At 42.0% G+C, this 22,099-nt stretch overlaps 1 protein-coding gene and 2 long non-coding RNA genes across 4 annotated transcripts in view; 1 reads left to right on the forward strand and 2 right to left on the reverse strand.

Moving 5' to 3' along the window:
• Positions 1 to 22,099, reverse strand: part of cacnb2a (calcium channel, voltage-dependent, beta 2a) — a 94,458-nt gene that overhangs the window by 60,157 nt on the left and 12,202 nt on the right. The gene's annotated exons all lie outside the window — the stretch shown is intronic.
• On the reverse strand, positions 13,432 to 14,655 carry LOC117828854. The gene is made up of 2 exons (XR_004634510.1): positions 14,423 to 14,655; positions 13,432 to 14,007 (listed from the first exon to the last, which is right to left on the reverse strand). It is a non-coding gene; the product is annotated as an uncharacterized LOC117828854 (long non-coding RNA).
• LOC117828853 overlaps positions 19,611 to 22,099 on the forward strand; it is a 40,010-nt gene continuing 37,521 nt past the window's right edge. Inside the window, exon 1 of the long non-coding RNA XR_004634508.1 lies at positions 19,611 to 19,631. This is a non-coding gene — a long non-coding RNA (uncharacterized LOC117828853). The remainder of the gene's footprint in view (positions 19,632 to 22,099) is intronic.

Here is a 22,099-nt window from a genome sequence, read left to right on the forward strand (position 1 = left end):
GTTCCCATTGTCTACATAGGATAGCAGAAAGATGACCCTGCAGATTGTCTTTCACCTGCACAACAGCTCTGATAGCATCAAAATGGCAGATCCCGTCCTGCATGGACACATGATTAAAATCGAAGCTTACAGGAAAGGCGAGCAGAGCTCACACACCGGGTATCAACTGGGACACCCTTGCTGTCGTCACAACCAGAACTGCACACGGCAAAGACTCCATATGCACCCAAAAAAAGTGCTCAGAGTCATTCAAAGAGAAGTAACTAATAGTACAAGCAAAACAAAAACAAGAACAGGTAGTGTGTTATTGTTGTTTTTTTACCTTTGGCTTCTTAGGCATGCTCTTTCCCCTGCAATGCCCGGGACACCTGTGTCGCCTCTCCGTTCAACAGCGACTGTAATGAATTATGCAAATCCCTCCTTTTTTTTTCTGTTCAGAGTACCATGACCCAAGGGTGCAAGCAGCTGACGCCCGGCATGAAAAAAAAGACGACTTCTCTGCCTCAGTCAAAAAAAAAAAAAAAAAAGGGAAACCACTGAAGTGACTGCAAGTTGCTCCAAAATACAACCGGTGTCGTCACAGAGATGATATAAGATGTGGTCATCATCAGGAGCTCTTCCAACAGCAAGTGTCATGCCTCATGTGGAGTGAGGAGTCTCACTGGCGGATCACACACACATTGACATGGGCATAAGCAGAGGCACACACATGCATGAGCAGAAAAACACACACACACGCTCACACAGACTGGAGTGTCTAAGCTCTGTGGTGTCATGGTTCGCTCTGGAGTGTTTTCCTTTGGCTGACCAGGCATTAAGCTTTAATTTGATGCTGTGACATCTGTTGCATGTTCCTTCCCCGCTATACGACACTACTCCCAAACACACAAACATACCTTAAAAAACTCTGCAGTCTGTAAAGTGATACTTGATGTTGCAAAAGTCAGCTTTAGCGTTACCGAAGAGTCTATGTGATGCTGAGCTGCAGCAGCAGATCTGACCGCTGTAGTAAAACATGTGACCTCTTGCAGCTGTACATGTGTGGCTCTGACAGACAGGCAGGCAGGCAGGCAGGCAGGCAGGCAGGCAGGCAGTAACAGCACCATCTGGAGTCCTAATCCGCCTGCCCCTGCCCACCCCTGTTATTAAAAATGGTTCTCATAGTCATTAGGCTTATTGGATAGACGAGTAGATACCTGGGATCGGAACACAGCAGGGGCGTTGCAATGCACATATCAGTATTTTGGGCAGACTGATCGCTGTCAAGGTATCAGCAGTGTAATCACCTTGTCTGGTTGTTCAATGGAATTTGGGAGCATGCTGATGCTTACTGGGAGGCTTAAATTGACTACACAAAAAAGGAATAGATGGAGACTTGGTTTACAAGCAGCTGGATCTGAGGATGTTGACTGTTTGAGTGGTACATTTTGTTGTAGGGGTTGAATTAACCCCCAGGAATTAGTCTATGATAGCATCTCCCGGCATACAGTACAATTCTTAATCTGGGCTAATGATCCAATTTGTTTCACGCTTTTTGTTGCAGGTGCAAGTAACCTGACATCAAGAGCAAATGTGAGGACACTACTCACACCACTTTTGCCAGGAGTAGAGAGGGAGCAATTGTCCAGTAGTTTATCATTAGCTTTCAGGGATATGAAAATTAGAGACACTAAAATGGTTGGTGAAAATAATTTGGCGATCCTTTCTGGAGGAGCTTAGCCTAGCTGCAAAATGTTTACCTGCAGCTGCAATGTCTGTACACCTCCATTCAGCAGAGGTGTCAAAAGTATTCACATCCATTACTCAAGTAGAAGTATAGATACTAGGGTTTAAAAAGACTTGAAGTATCAGCTCAAGCTTTTTACTCAAGTAAAAGTGTAAAAGTACTGGTTTCAAAAAGTAATGTAAGGGGTAAAAATGTAATTAAGGACAGAAGTTTAGGCTGCACCACAGGGGCCTATAGTGCACTACCCCACCTCCCAAAAGAAACAAACATTTTTCTAAAGGCCATAAAGACTATAATGTTATACTAATATGTTAATGTATCATGTTTATACTTCTCATCCAACCACAATCAAATTCACTTTATCCGGATGGCGCGATTTACCAGGATAGATTTTTGTGTTTTTTGTGTGTTTTTTGAACGTCGACAAGTCGGAATTAAAACAAGCCGAAATGAAATACGAGTAACGAGGCTATTTTTAGAATGTAAGGAGTAGAAAGTACAGATAATTGCGTGAAAATGTAAGAAATAGAAGTAAAAAGTCAGCTGAAAAATAATTACTCCAGTTGAGTATAGATACCCAAAATTTCTACTTAAGTAAGGTAACCAAGTACTTGTACTTCCTTACTTGACACCTCTGCCATTCAGCCAAGGACATAAAAGACAAAATAATGTTAAACAAGTGAAGTCAATGGCAGATAGCACCCTCTGCTGTTTAAAAAGGGTATTACAACTCATTTTTTTTCTCACCAATTAGACATGTTTTAAACTGTCTCACAAGGCACAGTTACATCGCTCTTTATCGTGTAATTGCAGCAATATTTAAGGTCCCAATGGCATTGTATCTCTTGATTTTGTAAACCCTGTTCATGTTGACCTGAATTTATAAATATCATCCCATCTGTAAATGTGTATAGACTTGCACAAGGAATTTTTTTTTTTTGTAAAGTTATATTTTTGGGCTTTTACACCTTTAATGACAGAGGGAGAGGACAGTGGATAGTGTAGGAAACTGGTAGAGAGTGGGGGAACGACACACGGGAAACGAGCCGGACCACCTGCAACAAGGGTGCGCAACTTAACCATTAGGCTAAGTCCACACCCAGACTTGCTCAAGTTCAAAGTGCTCTTCATGTCAAACACACATGAAGGATGCAGGAAAAATAGACGTGACACATTTGGTAAAAACCTTTCACGTGTTAACACTACAGCATCTCTCCATTATTTTATATATTTAACAATATATGAAGTTGTTCTGTGGCTTATTACTCACATTTAATGTATGCAAAAGTATGTATGACATTATGCGCACAAATGGTCCCTAAGAAGTGTCTTCTTTTACTTAATTTATGAGACTGTTTGAGGAACTTATTAATATGTAAATATTATTTTTACTACTTTTTGGTAATATCAATAATTTTCTTTTGCAGTCATTAAAAAACATTAAGTCAAAACAGCATAAAAGATTAAATTACAGTGTATCCGATACTAATACAAACTGGACCTCTTCTTGTCATTCATGTTATGCTATTTTAATAATAACTGAGAGGCAGAGCTGCCACATTTTTGACAGGCACTAAGGTACTTGAAGATGGTCTGTATGCAGGAATGACCAGGTTCACTGTGAGGACACAGAGCTGGGCTGCAGAAAGCAGCAGCGTGACATATGTGCCATATGGGTGGGTTGAGCAAAAGTGGAGCAGTGTTTCCCTCCGGAGGAAAGCACATAAGTACATCTCTATTTATGCACACATGCACATGTCTAATATACCGGATAAAAAAAAAAAAAAAAGAAGTGAAAGTGGTGTTGAATATGAATGCTTGTTTAGGAGAATATAACATATGGTGTATATGAAGAGCTCATCACACCATGACTATGTCACTCACACCTGACATACAGTAACTAGAGTTAAATGATTACGTAACTAAGAGGTTGAGCTGAGTGGCTGGAGGTCACGCGAGAAAGACTTCACATCCGCAGTCAGACAGACAGACGGAGTAAATTCTGGAGTAAAACCATCACTCCATCACATCATTACATCCCTGCCCTCACCCTCCCCTCCTCTTCTTTCTCCCAAGTAGCTGATTTCATCCTCGCAAAGCCACTCTCACTCTAATCTCCCCTGATCTGTCTGCACTGGCAAAGAGTCAGATATCAAACTCACGCACACTGACAAACCTGAGACAAATTAAAATAACATTACTTTACCTCCTGCTAGGATTCTACTGGAACAGATGTGCATCTTTCTTGCACTTTTGTTCAGAGTTTAAGTCACAAACATTAGTTACATTTCTTTAAACATCAGCAGAGTTGGCAGACTGATGGCCAGATTTCATAAAGTGGGCATGTAGTAGCTTGTTGTTATATAATGCCTAAATCTCTAAGCCTCTCTTTGGAATCGCCACTGGGCACAGGAGCATCAAAAACAAATGGGAATACACTGTAATAGTCTCTGCATAATCCGTTAAACCAGAAAATCTTAACAATAGTGATGCAAAATGCTACATTGCTTCCTGTTATTTTGAGAGCACTGCATGAGATAGAAAAAGCCACACATACAAAGAGGAGGTAGTTCAAAAATAGAGGAGAAAACTCCACCAACACACCTCACTTACCCAGGAGACATTTTTATTCTTGGAGTGTTTGATCATGGCAACGAGAGCGAGCCGGTAACGTGCAGAGAGGAGCCCCCTCCTCAGCAGATTTCAGCCACACAGCCTGTCGTGTGGGCAGGTCTACGCCGGGTCAGGGGTGATGGCTGGGGGCACGTCACGCTCAGCCATAGGTCGTCATCTGCTCTGCAAACCTGCGAGCCAAAATCCCCTGCTCTGACCGAGTCCAGCATCTGTCGGCGGGATCACGCAGACCAGGACAATGACAAAGTTTTTTCTTCACATGGCAAAAATTAAAAAAAAAAAAAAAAGTCAAGATCACGTAAGAATCACCCTGGCACACTCAGAGTCCCTTCTTCCTGACGGCACACAGTGACCTGATGGACTGATTATGTATTCACGCTGAGTATGAATATGAAACATCCCAGCAGGTTTAACCCCGCCCTGCTGGGCCACGGTGCGCGCCCAATCACGGAGCAGATCTTTGTGGCCGGCTCCCGAGGGTGAGCTTACAGACGCATTAGGATGAACACGGAGATTCTCTTGGGGATAGGACAGGACAACAAAACAGGAAGTGGCAGAGAGAAACTTGAAAGTAATTGGCTTCATCTTCATCTGCAGTAGTTGCCTCCTCCACGCATTATCCTCCCTTCCTTTCTATTTGATCTGCTCTCCCTTCATTCCCACCTACTTAATCTCACTCCATTTCTCTCTTACCTGCCTTGCTGTCTCTCTCTCTCTCTCTCTCTCTCTCTCTGTCTCTCTCTTGGGGGTACATCTACTCACCCCGGCTGGTACCTGTTGTCATGGTGCCTTTTTGCCAGGAGACGAGTGAAAGATGCTCAGTGAGAATGGGATTCTCTGTTTTACCCTTGACGCGGCAGAACCAGGATATTTGATTGTCATTTTCAACATCTTTTTTTTCCTGTCACTTCTACTTACCTTCTGCATTGCATTTTTATCCTTCATTCCCACAACTTGAATATATCAGTCTGTGTTACTTGGTAAAAGCAATGAGGAGTTTTGGGGCATCCTTGCTGATTTGACTGAAGTAGGGTTTAATCAGTCTCTCTATGGCAATCTCCAAGGCTGTCAGCTGGATGATGGCTCTACCTTTGATCAGATATTAAGGTACATACTTTCATACTGAGTTTTAATCAGTATGTTTACATGATGATTAAAAATAAAGGTTTATTGCCTTTGTCCGACTAAAACTGGACTTTTAAAATACTTGTAAAAATGTAAAGCGTTCATTACTCCTAAAATGGGAAATATTCTGCATCTAGAAGTCATTCATGTTGGAGGAACGGTGAGAGTGAAGGAGTGGATCACCACCATATATTTTGGAACTGTCCAAAATGACTACAACTGTGGTTAAATATTTCAAATATTATGAAACAAATTCTGGGATTGTCAATTCATTAACTAATGTTTTTCTTTACTTGGGTGACCTGCCAGATGAATTAACAGGAGACACCAAATATCTCTTAAAAATATTTATTATCGCTGCTAAAAAAGCAATCACCCGCAAATGGTTACAGGCAGATCCACCCACAGTGCAAAATTGGTTTGAAATCATCGAAAAAATTCACGAGATGGAAAAAATGACTTTCCTGCTAAGATTAAGAAAAGTAAAGTGGGCTGAAATTGCAAGAATTCCAAGTCTAATTTCTCCAAGTTGGACCAGCAGACCTAGAAAATGTGGATGATGATCAATTTTTCTCCTGCATGTAAACACCTAAATCAGACCCGAACTGGCCTAGGCATTCTGCGCTCGCTCCACAGTTTGCATAACAGGCTTTTGAAAGAGTTTTAGATACCCTGCTCCTGCAGCCTGGAACTTGCATAGACTGTATAAATAATGGAAGTAGTATCCGTGATGTTTCTGAAGCGCTGTTTTGAGGCCAATCGTCGGTGGGAGCCATATTGCTGCTGTTGAGTGATCATTGGAAGACTCATAATCTCAATATCTTTGAAATTGCCGCGTTATGAAAAAAATCACCCCCGTACAGTGTGTGCCGATTGAGACAGGAGCTATCCAGACTACACTCGTCTTTTGTACCAGGCTGTAAACATGTTTATTTCTGCTGTAAAGATCGGCCTTTTTGAATTGGTGTGTATGTGGTTTCCGGTACTTCGGAGCCAGCCTCAAGCGGATCCTCGATGAACTGCAGTTTTTAACACTTCCGCATTGGACTCATATTTTTAGACCGGAGGTTGCCTCTAGTTCGCCTCAGTCATTGAATAGTGTCCTCTTGTCTAGTCCTACTTTTGAGCCAAATTGTCCCAGACAATCACTGCGTCTATCCGTCTTTCATCCCCCTGGTACTGTAGTTGTGGGTGCTGGCTGGCTACAAGACATGAGGGCGCTTTAAAGATAAGTAGCAGCATCTACTGTTGTGAGTTAGTATTAACATTGAAATTCTAGACACCAAATTTAAGACAATTACATTCTAAGAAAAATAAATAAGCCAAGAAAAGTCTTATTAATGTCTTTCTTGGTGATTATTTACCACAGTTCAAACCTATTATACTTTTCTGTTTTGAGTTTATTGGGAGTCCCATCCCAAATGTCAAATAACTGTGCTAACATTTACAGTTCTTGATGAATATAATTGTGTCGTAAATAGTTTGACTTGATTCATAGTGGCAAGTGCCAATCCAGGAGTTTAAGGATTAAAGACAGACTTAATTCAACTCCTGATCCATTTTTAATGTCTGACGCTCTAATTAATTGTCTCTCGTATCCATATGGGCCGGCAGCCCTCCTCTGGTGCACAAGGTTGTCGGCATCCCTCTGCTGTTAATTGGCCTCAAAGAACATCTGCTCCTGTTTTAAGTGATGCTCTGTTTGGCCTGAATGCCCTCGCTGTCTGAGGTGTAAGTTTAGTTTGCGTGAGCTGAGTCCATACCTCCTATGGCTCCAGTGATATGATATTTGATTTATCAGCACATTTTATAATAATTCGCTGCAGTGACAAAACATACAGCACAAGGTTTATCAGAGTCACACTGAAACATAAGGATGGGATAAAGTATTATATAAGGAGTTACACGGGGAGTTATGTCGTCAAATTGAGCCAAAGTGACTGTTAAACTAAACTTTATGTCTCATATACAACAAATCAATACAACAGCTTCCCCAGCTGCAGAGAATGTAACACAGACATATCTCTTTTTAAAGCCATGTGTTGTAGTAAAACGTAACCCTAATAAATGGAATTACTGCAGAGATATGCCAGCAACTATAAGCCCAACAAAACTGGATGACAGCACTCCAGCCCTCAGAACAGCTGCTTTCCACTGATAGTGGTAAAGCACCAAATATAATGTGATGGAGGAGAGAGAGAGAGAGAGAGAGAGAGAGAGAGAGAGAGAGAGAGAGAGAGAGAGAGAGAGAGAGAGAGAGAGAGAGAGATGAGGCTATAATTAGCATTCACCACTGGGAGCAAATTAGTTTGTATGTTGGGATCTAATGCAGCAGGTTGTAAAATTGCATACTTGTATAGATCCTTTACAATGCATTTAAAAAATTCTGATGATGGTGAAAAAATAAATAAAAATATGAATAACATGTTGCTATTATTGTCAAACAGGACCCTTTGCCAACATCGATTGATTGCCAATTCATGAATACATTTGAGTGTTAGCAGGTAGAAGGTAACCATAAGCTAACACCACCACCTAGCTAAACCTTTAAGGATTATTAGTTATGATTATTATTTTGTCTAAATTCTGAAACACTGTCACCCTCGCTAGTCTGCACCAGAGTTACTCGGGGAATCCACAGGATGCGTGTGCGCCGCATTACGGCTGCGACACGGCTCTGCTCCGTCCCGGGGCTTTCGCCCTGGTCCATAGGATGCGTGTTTGGAGCGGCGCGCACTCCGGAGCAGGAAACTCAAGATCCCTCGAGAACTCCAAAACGCGCGAGAACAACACAGTATAAACTTTTCCTCGTCCATGGTGTCGGATATCTTTTGAGACTGACGTCTGGCCCGATGCCACAGGTTATGACGTAATGTTGAAGAAGTGGTGAAATTTACGATCTTGTGTTTGCACATGGTGTTTATTTTGAAAGTGAGCGGATGTTGCATACGATCCTCATGCCTGACTTCCGGGATAGTTCGATCATTTCTGTGTCGATTGACGCGTGCTGGGCGCGGGGAGCGGCGAAAATAGACTCCCCGCGTATCTCTGGCAGAGCGGCGCGGCGGAACGCTCCAGAGACGGAGCTGAGACGCGCCGCAGCGCGCCCTGTAGACTCTAGAGCATTGACTTGAATGGGAACCTATTTGCTGCGACGTGCGCGGCGCAGCCGTAACGTAACGCGACGCATTCCGGGGGATCTTGGGCTTTACTCTCGGTTTAAAGAAGCATTAATAAATGTCATATTGTAGGCCTGAAATGCTGGTCTTGTTATGACTAAGCTGTAGCACAGCCATCCACCACTAGCCAGGGCTGTATCTCTGGTTAATAACTGCTGCAACAATGCTAAAATGCTCTACTAGCCAAATGTAAGCAAGCACAGATGACAGATGGTATTTTGTAGTGCGGTGTTGTATTCAGATCTAGAAAATGGACATAAAGTTTAATGTCGGTTGTGTCTGTTTAAACTGGCTTATAACCACTCAACCAGAGCAATGCATAACCAGCACTGGCATGTGGACATTAAGCTGCAAAGAGGACCACTCACCCCCTCACTTGTAAAAAAAAAAAAAGGGATTTATCATCAGGACATTACATCATGGAAAAGTCTCATCAAACACCGTTCACATTATCCTATATTTTACAGGGAATGATTTGCTTGACTTCTCCATTTGCACGCAAGTGAGGGTTTTAAAACTCAGACTGACGCAGCCCAGTTGTAACTGAACCAGGGTCAGTGTACAACGCAGCACATGGTGTCTCTGACATCAGTGTTTCCAGACTGGAGTGCAGCTATACTCTACACAGGCCTTGCAGATACATATCACACTTTCCAGCCCTGAAGTGAGCAGCAGATAGAATATGCGAAAGAAGTAAAAATCCACCTAAATCTGAGACATTCCTCGGGGCCTCTGTGGCCAATTAGCTGCTTAGTTTCCGGACATTTCAATAATCTCTGGAAAAGTGAAAGAACGCACTGCTGCTGCTGCCAAGGAAACCCTGCTCCAGACTACTCAGTGCTGGCCCGACACTCTTCCCTGGGCGGGTTTCCCAAAGCCTGGAAAACTGGGAATTCCAGGTCACACTTTGCACCATGGGAAATTAGCTCACCACTTGCACACACAAGCTCAGTATAGTCTGGGAATGATTACAGGTCTTTGTGCAACACTCTAGTGTCTGCCGTTTCTCATTCTCTTCATGGAAACTTATGCATCTCCAAGTTTTCACTCATCAGGGGACAAGTCTTAGCGTATAAAGAATAAATTGGTGCAATATTTGGTGCAAATTTTCATGGCACTAAAAGGATCGACCACACTAATTCTGATAAAACTCGAACTTTTCAAATAACACCACAAGGTTGACATTTAACAGTCTACAATGACACATCTCAATGAGTATCAAGCAACATTCACGTCCCGTCCAGGATGAATCAGTTTTAAATCATAAGACATGTTTGTCCAAAGCTAAGTTTGTAAATACTATAGACTGTATAAAATATGGACTTAGCATCCGTCACCCATCTGTTTCTAAAGCGCTGTTTTGAGGCCGATCATCGGCGGGAGCCATATTGCTGATGTCAAGCAATTGTGATGTATAGAGGCGGGCTTTGAGCCTCCTAGCCAACAGCTACAGTGTTCCCGCCAGCCAATCAAGTCAGCTGTGCCTCTCATTGGAAGACTCGTAATTTCAATATCTTCGAAATTGCCACATTAGAAAAAGATCTATCAGAAAACAGCTCCATTGATAAAAGAAAGAAAGAAAGAAAAGTTGTTTTTTTGGGTTACAGTTTTCAGGTACTGTTTCTTCACATGCACGTACATGCACACATTGAAACACCTACTTCTGAGCATAGCTGGCTTATCCTAAAAAAAAAACATGGCTAAATATTAGTATATCCAGCTCACTATGAGAAGACATTATATCTCAAAATGCTCAAATTAAAATTTGTAATCTTATTTCAGGTACAAGATGGTCTTGAACCTAGAGAAGTGCCACTTTAATACAACTCAAATTAAGGTGAATATATCTCAATTGAAGAAGTTGACATGAAATGTATTAGTGCAAAAATATTTCTTTGAGTTAAAAAAAATATTAATTGTTAGCATTCCTGGCTTATTCTGAGACACTAAGCTTTAAAATACCAGTAAAATATTGCTTAAAATAAGTTTTCAATGCTAATTTTAAGATCACAGTTTTCTAAATATTACGTCTTATATTAAGAAATCTTACCAAGCAAAGGTAAAAGTGCCTTCAAATAAAGTTTTTTTGTTTGTTTTTGGAGGGGCATTTTTTCCAGTGTAGTAATGAATTTCTCTGCTGCACCAAGGTAAGCAGGAAAACCTAGAAAAGAGAGCAGTGAATGGAGGAAGGACTGCTGTCTCCAATTAGCTGAGTTTCCGTGAGGAGTGTCTAAGACTGGCCATTCAGTCCATCAAACGGGGTCCCATCCGGCCGGGTCTCCGTGCTCCACATTCCATCTCGAGCGGAATTGTGTTCTGCCCCATTTCAGACTTAAAACGGCGGTCTGGTGCTCCATATTGGAAACATGTGAGAGGAGTGTCAAAGACAGAGTACACAAGTCACGGCAGATGGGGTCCTCTAAAGGTTAGCGCTGGCTACAATCAGCTGTTTTCTTTGAACTCTGGTTGTAACATTACCAATTACATTAAATACAACACAATAGCTTCACATGACCACTCTGCTGTTGACACTCCATCACAGTGGATGGTCTGTGTAAGTGTAAAACACCTTACACGGCACATGGGGCTTAGACCGTGCAGTGTGGAGTATCAACAGCTGGTCCTACACTAATCTACTCATCAGTTTAATTAAAGCTTACTCAGTTGTACAGTCAATGTTGATTCAGCCTACTGCAGCGCGTGTCAGACAAAACCTGATTGTGTAACAGGACCACTGGATTTCTTTTTCCTTCTCTACAACATCTGGGAGAAAGTCGGTGTCCCAGTTCAGAAGCTGGACCCTTCAAAGTCTACATTTCTAGACATTATGCGTCATAATGGGCCCACAAGTCTTGGTCTTTTTTCAAAGACTCCTCTGAAGAAAATCAGTGTTCTCTTGGCTGGATTCTGGAGACACAACTGGTGTATCACTTACAAACCTCATTATCCTAAATCCACGGTGTACTCCTCTGTACTTAAGTTGAGCTTACGGGGATCCTAGTTAACTTGTAGAAACATGTTTTGGAACCCACGTGTAGATATTGGGCTGAGGTGGTGTTTGTGGCCAGGTGCTTATAGTTCATTGGGCAATGCATACAATAGGGCTAATATAGTATGGCAGTGAAATTAAAATCAAAAAAAGGTAAAAGACAACCATTGTGCCAGCTGAGTATTTTCAAGAAAAATGCCAAACAACACTAGTAGTCACTTCTAAATGTGCATTGGAGCTTCTTTCTTTGAGTTATTTGATGGTAAGTGGTATGTTTTAAGAACATGTAAGAATGAATCCATGGAACCAATTCAGGTTATTATTTCTATACTCAGTGTGCTTTTAGGATGATATATACCTTCTCTTTGTGACAAACCCAGTTCTGTAGTCCAGGGGTTCCCAAACTTTTCAGCCCGCGACCCCCAAAACATAGTTGCCAAAGACCCACGACCCCCACATTCACTCGAAGTGATTTAACGTGGCTTCATTTAGCTGGTCTGCAGAAAATCAGCCTACCTATATGAGCATGTGTGTGTTTCCTCTGCTGTTATGAATTAACCTACTGCTACTGATGCTTTTGATATTAACTGTTCACTAACCCTAAACTTAGGAGTCATCTGGCAACAAAGAAAGACAGAAAACTCATTACATTTTTCAAATGTAGCTAATTTGGCCACTATTTTTGTGGCTATTTTTTACTAAATTGGGTAAAAAGTACTATTTTTAGATAACATGAAAAAAAAAATTCTTGAGGACATCTCACGACTCCCCATTTGTGTCTTGCGACCCACCAGGGGGTCCCGACCCACACTTTGGGAACCCCTGCTCTAGTCCATGCTTTTTGGAAGATACAATCTCTGAATTTTAATGAAATTACTGCTAACCTATTGTCCATCGAGGCGTACTACCCTTACACTTTCATAATTTAATGCAATATGCCGTTTTGTTTAAACAAAAGATCAAAACTGAGGAATGTTTTGTGTACTATCAGGAATGTAAAGCAAAGAATCAAGTCTTTACATTTTTAGACTTTAGACTTTTAGACTTTATTGTCCCCTTGGAGAAATTCTTTTTCAAAGCACCCTCTGCGTTTCAACAGACATAGACAAAGACGTTCACAAAAAACATAGTTTGCTCAACTCTACTAAACAAACTATCAGCAGAGGCATCAACACTCAAACAGAGAAAGTGGTGTTATTCAGCAAGGCCTGTTGTTCAGGGTCCCTATAACAGCAGGGATCAGGCCCTTGATAAGGCGAGCCCTTCTACACCTCGGTACCCTGTACCTGCGCCCTGAGAGGAGTGGGATGAGGTTGGTGTATAGTGGATGTGTGATGTCCTGTTCCATTGAGGTTGAGATGCGTCTGATGGCCCTGTTTTTTAAATCTGTGAGGTTTGGTGTGAGGAGACTGATTATTTTAGAAGCTGTGGTGGTTATGCATGTGAGTTTGGCCTTGTTTTTAACAGATAACATGTTGTAGAAGCAGGTGGAACCATACACGAGGATGGATTGAATCATGCTTTGATCGTTTTTGATGTTGAAATCCACTTTTAAACACTTAACAGTCAGAGAGTTATTGATACACCTGCTGGCAGATTAACTGTTGCACCTCCAGCTGCATTAAAATCTAACTTCTCACAGTGGGGACCACAAATCATTCAAACACTCAAGCTGCAACCGTATATGAATTGAGAGTTCCATCCAAACACTAGGTCTGAACTGTTCTGATAGATCGCTGTTTTAGGCTGCTGCAGAACATTTTGTCCCAGGAGTCGTGTTTTAAATTTGGTGATGACATCATGTTTTATTATAGAAAAAAAAGTACATTACATAAAAAAACATAACTTTTGATCTTTGAGTGTTAAAGCGTTTCCTCTCTGCATGGAAACACTGTGTTTATTCAGTGATGTGGGGAATGACAGTAAAAGTGCAACATGGCCATCTAGTGGTTAAACTCCATTAGTGAGGATCAGTGTTATCTGCAGTACTGAAGGGTTGTTGGGATGAGGGGAAGAACATGTGAATCTTTTGCACAGCTCAGCTACTCATCTGTGTAGCAGACACATGTCAGCTGAGATGCAAAGGGCAGTATAGTTTGAACTGAATGTCTCAAGTCCTACCTGTTAGAAAGAGAGCACAGCAACATTCTGCCCTCACTGCATCTCTTTACACCCAACAGCCACAGTTGGCTGAGAGTGTCCTCAAAACACACTGCTTTTCATTCCAGACACCAAAACACAGAGGACACATGACACGAACCAGCAGACTCAATAAAGTGGAACTGTCAAGAGAGCATGTGCCTGCAGTGTAAGCCCTCTGCATTCAAAAACAGCCTCAGCTCACTGTCCAAAACCTGGAAAAAATGGGAAATTAAAGATTTATCATGTCTGTAGGCATGCAAGAACAGAGCTCTGCAGAAAACTGTCCAGCCACTGCGAGTTAAATATTTCAGCTAAATCCTGCAGCATTCAGGATAGAGATCTAGCAGGGTTCAACATCAAGGGAGAAAGCTGGCAGGTGTCCACTGACCATTCAGTGTAGTGCTTTGAAGCAACAATATTTGAAGTTGTGCATGTACTGCTGCAACACCTTAACAAATAACCTCTGAATTATTCATACAGTTTTATCAGCATGAAACAATCATAACAAAGCGTATTAAGCACATTAGTCTGCACATCCTGGCGACTGTCGGCTCCTCTTAATCTCTCACGCACACCCTCTCCTCTAAACCCCCATGCGATAAATCATCATCAGCGCCTCAAACTCACATATGGAAGCTGTGCTTTCCGGCGATGGCCCAGCCCACAGCACGGCATGAAGGGGACAAGGGCGGGGAGGAGCGGACCGCCGTCTCACAGGCTCCCTGTCAGGCAGCAGCATCCGCTCAGCCTCGGTCCATGCCTGCACACGTGGCCCACAGGGGGGTGCGGACCACCAGGAGATGCAGGGGTTGTGATAGAGGAGATCCTTGATGGAGGAGTTTTGCAGAGACAGCAACGGTTTCCACACCACCCCCCTGTGTGTCCCTCCACCCCCTGCGTGTACACCAAATCCCACCCCCCCACCACCCCCTGATCTGAAAAGATTTAAAAAGTCAGATTCTTCTGCCCTCTCCTCCTCCTCTTCCTCATCTTCCAACCGTCTTCATGCTGTTGGAGCAGACAGTCCACGAGCTGAGAGAGAGAGGTGCACGTCCGAACAGACTGTTTACCCCACCCCGAAAAATTGTAACAGCTCTAGCAGGTCCTCTGGGCTGCCAAATCCTCTGCAGTGCTGCTGTGTGCTGTGGCAGGCTGGCACACTGGTTCAGCTGCTGGTGGATTTACACACACTCATCATCACACACAAGTTCCCTCTCAGCACGGGAAGGAGGTGGAGTTCTGAGTGTCCTTTATTGACCGCTGTCCCTTGCTTCCTAATGGACGCCGCCTCTATACTCTCCGCCTCTTCTCCCTTTTTGTTTAATCTAAAGGTTCATCTGCTATAAAAGCTTCAAACACACACACACACACACACACACACACACACACACACACACACACACACACACACACACACACACACACACACACACACACACACACACACACACACACACACACACACACACACACAGCTTTCATCTTTGCATTTTTCCTCCCCTTTTATCTCAGATTTTACTACCTCTCCACTCAATTCCTTCTCTTTTTCCGTTACGCCTGGTTTCAGTCATCATCTGCATTACATTATCCCTCATACTTCTTAAGGACAGGGGCTGAGACAGCTACTGGTTGCTGAAGAGACTGCACCGTGCATCCATGATGCAGAGTGTGTGTGAGTGTGTATGTGTGTGGGTCTCGTGCAGCACAACTCTGCCTGTGGTGCAGAGGGGATGCCGCTCGCACAGTTCGGTCATGCCAGAGCGGATGCAGAGTGTGAGCGCAGCCTGGCTGGTGTGATCGTCTCTACCCCGTCACACAGCTCCTCCACACTCCTTCTCGTCCTCGCTGCTCTCAGGTGATTGAGCCCAGCGTGACAGGCGTCGTAAACGCAGTGTCAGCTAGAAGAGCACATACTCTCTCTCTCTCTCTCTCTCTCTCTGTCTGTCAGCGCTCAGGGGAAAGATGAAAAATGCGGCGTGAGGCTGCGAAGACAACACTCATACAGGCTACAGAGCATGACTGTGGCTGTGTATTTGTATCTCATGTAACAACAAGGGCATTTGAGCACAAACACACAGCATGAGGGATGAATGAATATTGATGATTCCACAATACCCTTTGGCTTTGTTTTTTTTTCCTGAAAAACTTGCTATCAATTAGTTATGATGCCTCCACAAGCTTTGCCAAGTCAACTACCAACCATATGTTTAAAACATTAGTCAATTAGTCAGGGGCATGTTCATGATATGAATGTATTTGTCTGTGTTTTTTTTTAGAGCACCAGAAAATGGGTTCAGTTCCAGAGCTAAAAAAAGAATGTTTCAAACTACAACCACAGATCTTCAAAATTAGCCTTCAAATAGTAACCTTGCAATAAATTTTAGAAACAAACACAAGAACCAATGAAGCTAATGGCATGAGCTGTAATGATTCAAAACGTGTTTGAAAGACTAGCAAGGAGGATGTTTATTTTAGCACATTATAACTTCATCCTTACCCAGAGATAGTCCTCTGAACTGTCATTAGGAGATTGTTGGTTTCTTAAGGCTGATTTAATCAGCTTATACTGCCTCATAGATGCATACTTGCTTGATTGGGGAGGTAGGGGTTGGAATCGCTGAGCTACTTACAATACGATCAAATAGCATTGACACGACACGACACGACCAAGCAGCAACCTCCGTTCTCAAACTATGAGGCCCATGCAGAAGTGTTATAAACTGCAATTCATTGAGTATCCGCTTGAGGCTGGCTGCAGAAACACCTGAAACCACATAGACACCAATTCAAAAAAGACAATCTTTGCAGCATTAAATAAACATGTTTAAATGTTTATTAATGCACCTGGGTGTGCACCTAAAGGCTAAATCCGCCTTTAGGTGCACACCCCATGTACAGAGGTACAGTGCTTATCGCAGCAGTTGCAGGTTCAAATCAAGCGTGCCGGATGCGGCCCTGGTGGTGAGGCTTTCAGCAGTGTGACTGCCCCCTGGTGGCTGGCTGCAGTATAGGTCAAAAAATCTGTCTCCCTCATTCATTTGAATTGGGGAGCAGTCAAACTTTAAAAAATAAATACATGTCGTACGAATGTTTCTCACATCCGTATGCTGTGGTTATATGTATTTAGTATTTGACTGTTTTGTGTCCAAGGCCTCTTTTTTCTGAAAAGTTTCTTTTTCGTTAATTATTAGAGTTTAAAAACGGGGTTTTACTTCCGGGTTTCCTTTGATTCACAGCCGCCGTAGAACGAAACTTCAAAGGGCACACAGCGTCTTGTGACGTTACGCTGTAGGGTGGAGCTTATTACAAAGGCTTCACAGGCTCTGGCTGCACAATGGCTGCGCCCAGGAGAGGGATTTTTTGGCTTCAGAACTGTACAACGGGAAGAGGCGGAGCAACGCTGTCCATTTTTATTTACAGTCTATGGTTCAAATCCTGGCCATCACCATTTACTGCATCTAAATCCCCACCTTCTACTTTCCTGTTTCTTTTCAGCTTTCCTATTTAGTAGCGGGAAAAATACTCAGACAAAAAGAAAAAAAAAAGTATGAAGCCTAGCTTAGCAAGTGGCGTCATATAGGGGGGTAAAGTTAGGATGATTCCAAGGGCCCATGACTGACAGGGGGTCCGAAAATAATAACAAAAATCAAAAAATCAAAAAATCATAATTCATATTTTATTCAGAATAAGGTAATTAAAAAGACGGTCCCGTTGTCTTCATAAAATGTATCAGAGAAAAGGTAGAGTTATGTAAAGCTTTGTCTGTGTCGATTGGATCCTGGAGATGTGGTTACAGCAGTTGCACAGGGTTCTTGTGGCCTTTGGTGACGGGGCCCAATGTGATATTTTTTCATGGGGCCCAAAATCCCTGGCCTCGCCCCTGAGCTAAGCACAAGTAATTGAAACATGGTCTAATGACTAACCTGCTCAGTCTAAAAGAGACAAAATCAGACTTTCACCATCACTAAATTTTCACTTATATGTTTTTTATTTGTTAATTTGTACCAAACAAAGAGCTTGAAGGCAGAGTTTGTAACTGATGAGCAGGATTTAAGGTCTGTCCATGTCTGTGTCAGTGTCCTCCCTCCTGTCCAGTGAAGGGTTGCACAGACTGATGGCCCCCGGGAGGAAGGAGCTCCTCAGTCTGTCTGTGTAGCAGTTCAGAGAGAGCTGCCCTCCTTTTTCGACCCTCAGACCACATTAGATATAAGGTCTATAGATGACCGTGTTGTTTTGGTAAATGCGCAGTCCCTGTGAGATGGCATGTGGCCTGTTGTGAGCCCTTGTGCTCATCAGTGATAGTATCATTATCTATATATCACCTGTTTGTTGTGACAGACGCTCAGCCAAACGTAAATCTGGCACCCTCTTTCATCAACATTGAAGCGTCTTCAGTTCACTGCCAATAATTCACGGGCTGACGTGTGTCTGTTTTGATGGAAAGGTGTCATTAAATACAGAGAGAGCTGCAACTTACAGTGAGAGGGGGATCTCATCTATCAGGTAATATGTCCGAGCCTGTCCCCCCTTTGAGGAGTAATCATCACTCACCTGCTGCTGACGCCATGATAAATACTGCAGGAGAGCATGTCCGCTAATGTAAATCAAGTCTGTTTTATGTAGCAGCTTCAAAGCTTCAACTGACGTCATCAACTCCAAAAAAAAGTGCAACCTTTATTACCGAACCCATAACATTAGCATGGACACTATACAACTGCTCACAGAAAGACAGGACTGTTCCTCCTCCTCTGTTCCCATTTAATCACAGAGGAGGCAGACACGTAAAGGAAAAAGCAAGCTTCTAGAGAGAAACCAATTCAATGCACCATCTTCTGATTAAAATAAGCATAGCCACATATCACCTCGTTAAGCCTCTTTTTTAAAGGGAGGATTTCCAGTCTAATGCAACAGACTGAACATTTAGGCTTTGAACCATGGGATGGAAAAATAAACATTCAAGAATGCTGCATCGGATTTAAAGAAACAGATTTTTCTGATATTCATTAACCAAGGGGTTCCCAAAGTGTGTCGTGAGATGTCTTCAAGAAGGTTTTTTTTTCCAAGTTATCTAAAAATATTGATTATATTTATTTTATTTATATTGTTTTCTTTTGTTTATCTTCCTTTTTGTTTTTACTGTTAATTTTGATAATTTTTGTATTGTTATTATTATTATTATTATTATCTGTTATTATTATTATTATTATTATTATTATTATTATAATTATTATTATTATTATATTTTTCTGTATTTTTTGTATTCATTTATTTTTTCTAATCTTTGTTTGTTTTGTATTAATTTAGTAACTTGTGGTGTACAAAGAAATATTGGAAAAAAATGCAATAAAAAAGTTGAATGACAAAAGTGCTAAAAATAGTAAATTTTACTCATTTATAGTAAAAAATATAGACAAAAATAGTTGCTTAACGTGAAACAAAACCTTGAAAATAAAAAATGGAATGAGTTTGACTCCTAAGTAGGGATGACCACAATTAATCGATTATCGATTAATTGATTGTTAAGAAATTACTCAAAACACAAATTTTTGTTATCAATTTTCCGTCACGTGGAACATACATCATGTGGTCTCATATTACACTCAGCTACCAGGGAGGTGTTTTAAGTTTAAAGCATGTTTCGATGTGAATCAGCTGTTTAAAGGTGTTGCGCACAGCGGAGACGCTCAGCTGGCGGCTGCGGCTGTGCGTCAGGTCTCCACGTGCGCTTTTTAAAAAGAGGATCAATACAAAACTGCTGCCAACAACAACACGGACACAAAGGTTGACAGCTTTAAACAGGATATTTCCCACCTTTGGATACGAAGGCAACAGACAGGTGGGAAATTCTGGTACGCTATACGTTTACAGACCAGCAACATCAGAGCCATCTGGGCTTTTCTCCAGCTGGACTGATTATGACCCGGTTGCGCTCCGGCTGACACCTGACCGAATACACATGTTTATTTTTCTCAATAAGAACGAGTAGACAGAAAACTGGACACTGTGAGTCTTAAGTACTTTTCTGTTGGTAGTCTCCGCCTTCACTTTACAAGATTATTTCCGTGGAGAATATTTTAATGAGCCTGATCGTTGATAATCAGCGTGTCAAACGTGTACCCGTATTCAATCCCGTCAGTTAGATGCATTTTGTTGCTGTAGAAAATACAATTTAGGGGGAAAACAACGTATTTGGCTTTTTTTTTTTACGTAAGAATAATAATGTTTTTTTAATCAATTAATCGATAATTGATCGTTAACGTTTCCAAAAATCGATCACGGAAAATACTTAAAATGTACATCCCTACTCCTAAGTTTAGGATTAGTGACCAGTTAATTATCAAAAGCATCAGTAGCAGTAGGGTAATTCATAACGGCACAGTAAACACAGACACATGCTCATATAGGTAGGCTAATTTACTGCAGACCAGCTAAATGAAGCCACGTTAAATCACTTTGAGGGACAGTGGGGGTCGTGAGTCTATGGCGCCTGCATTTTGGGGGTCGTGGGCTAAAAAGTTTGGGAACCCCTGCATTAGCCTTTCGATTCATAAAGGAAAACAACAGGTATCTTAAATATCAACAGTTGTAGACCTATATATAATTTAAAAAAGCATGTTAACAGCTACTGCTTGGCATTTTATTGCTCTGTCTTACAAACTCCTACTCCTAGAATATGTGTGATTTTCACTAAAGGTGTACTGAGTGGGAAGAAACAGCAGCACTTTTTTTATTCAGTGGACTGTGATATGCTGCATTAATCTTAATGATCCATTTAGTTGTCAAGTATAGTAGTTTAGTGGATATAATAAGACTGGAATACTGTCATTACTAATAATAATTGAAAAAAAATCATCAACCTTATCCACAAGGGGGAGAAATGCATCAACACAGTGCCGAATTAATTTAGCTTTAATGGTAACCAAGGGGGAGCATCCAGTCTTGAGAAATTAAGCAGATTCGGCTAAAAAACGCAGTTCCTTGAGTGTCCACTTGAGGCTGCTCCAAAAGTAAATGAAGCCAAATACACCCCCATTCAAAAAAGTAGCTCTTCACAGCAGAAATAAACATGTTTACAGCCTGTTAAGAAAAAACTATGATTTGAGTGGCACATTTTTCTGTCTGCAGCAAGCAGCAACCTCTGGTCTTCAAATGATGAAGCCCATGTGGAAGTGTTATAAACTGCAATTCATCGAGAATCCGCTCGAGACTGGCTGCAGAAACACCGGAAACCACTTAGACACCAATTCAAAAAAGACGATCATTAATCAGCATTAATAAACCAGCCTGGTTCAAAAAACGGCTTGGCTCTACATAGCTAATTTCTCTATCGGCACACACTGTACAGGGGGTGAATTTCCTAACACGATGGTTCAGAAGATATTAAGATTACAAGTTTTTGCCCAAATAAGGACATGACTGACTTGACTCCCAGACGGGAACACATAGCTGTTGGCTAGGAGGCTCAAACCCCACCTCCTTACAATCACAAGTGGCCTCAAAACAGCGTTCAGGAACAGATGGGTGACGTCACGGATACTACGTCCATTATTTATACAGTCTATGGTCTGTACACACTATACAGAGGGTGAAAGGGGCTAAAGTCCTGCCCCAACTCTGCCTTTTTGTCAGTTGTTAGGTCGACCCGAAAGTTAGGTGGGGTCTGACATCATTAGGCTTCAAAATTGTGCTTAAGAAACCACTGGGTGATGCTGTCTGTTGCGGTAACCAAGCTGAAACCGCGGTGTTGAAAAGTGAAGCTAATAGGGTAGAGCAAAAAAAAATTGCAGTTCCTCAAATGTCCACTTGAGGCTGGCTCCAAAAGTCATGGACACACCATAACAGTAAAGCACAATCAGGCATAATTAGTGGCTGATTAGACTAGTAGGTGGAGGTGTTGTAGCCAGGAACCAACATTAATTTGGCCTAAGCTCCACCTCTTTGTCAGTTTCTAGTTAAGGCAAAAGTTACTACGAGTCATCATTTCCTATATGGTAACTGTTATTCTGGGGCTTTGTGACACCTCTTCAAATGTCCATGGGTGACGTCACAGGGACTATAGCCATGTTTTATGCAGTCTATGGTGATAACACAGCAGGTTGGGGCAATGGGAGCAGAATCAATTGGATTCAAGTAACTGTGAATGCCATTTTTTTCCCTCTGAATGTGTTCTTCTTTCCTTTCATATGATTCTTTTCATCTTACAAATGCATTGACATGCAAGATAGTAGCATGTCAATACAAAGACAGACACCTCTTGGGTTGTTCGAGAGAGATGCTTTTCCTTAATGCTGCTCTATCACTGTG

The sequence above is a fragment of the Notolabrus celidotus genome, chromosome 17, assembly GCF_009762535.1.
Source record: "Notolabrus celidotus isolate fNotCel1 chromosome 17, fNotCel1.pri, whole genome shotgun sequence".
NCBI classification, from domain to species: domain Eukaryota; kingdom Metazoa; phylum Chordata; class Actinopteri; order Labriformes; family Labridae; genus Notolabrus; species Notolabrus celidotus.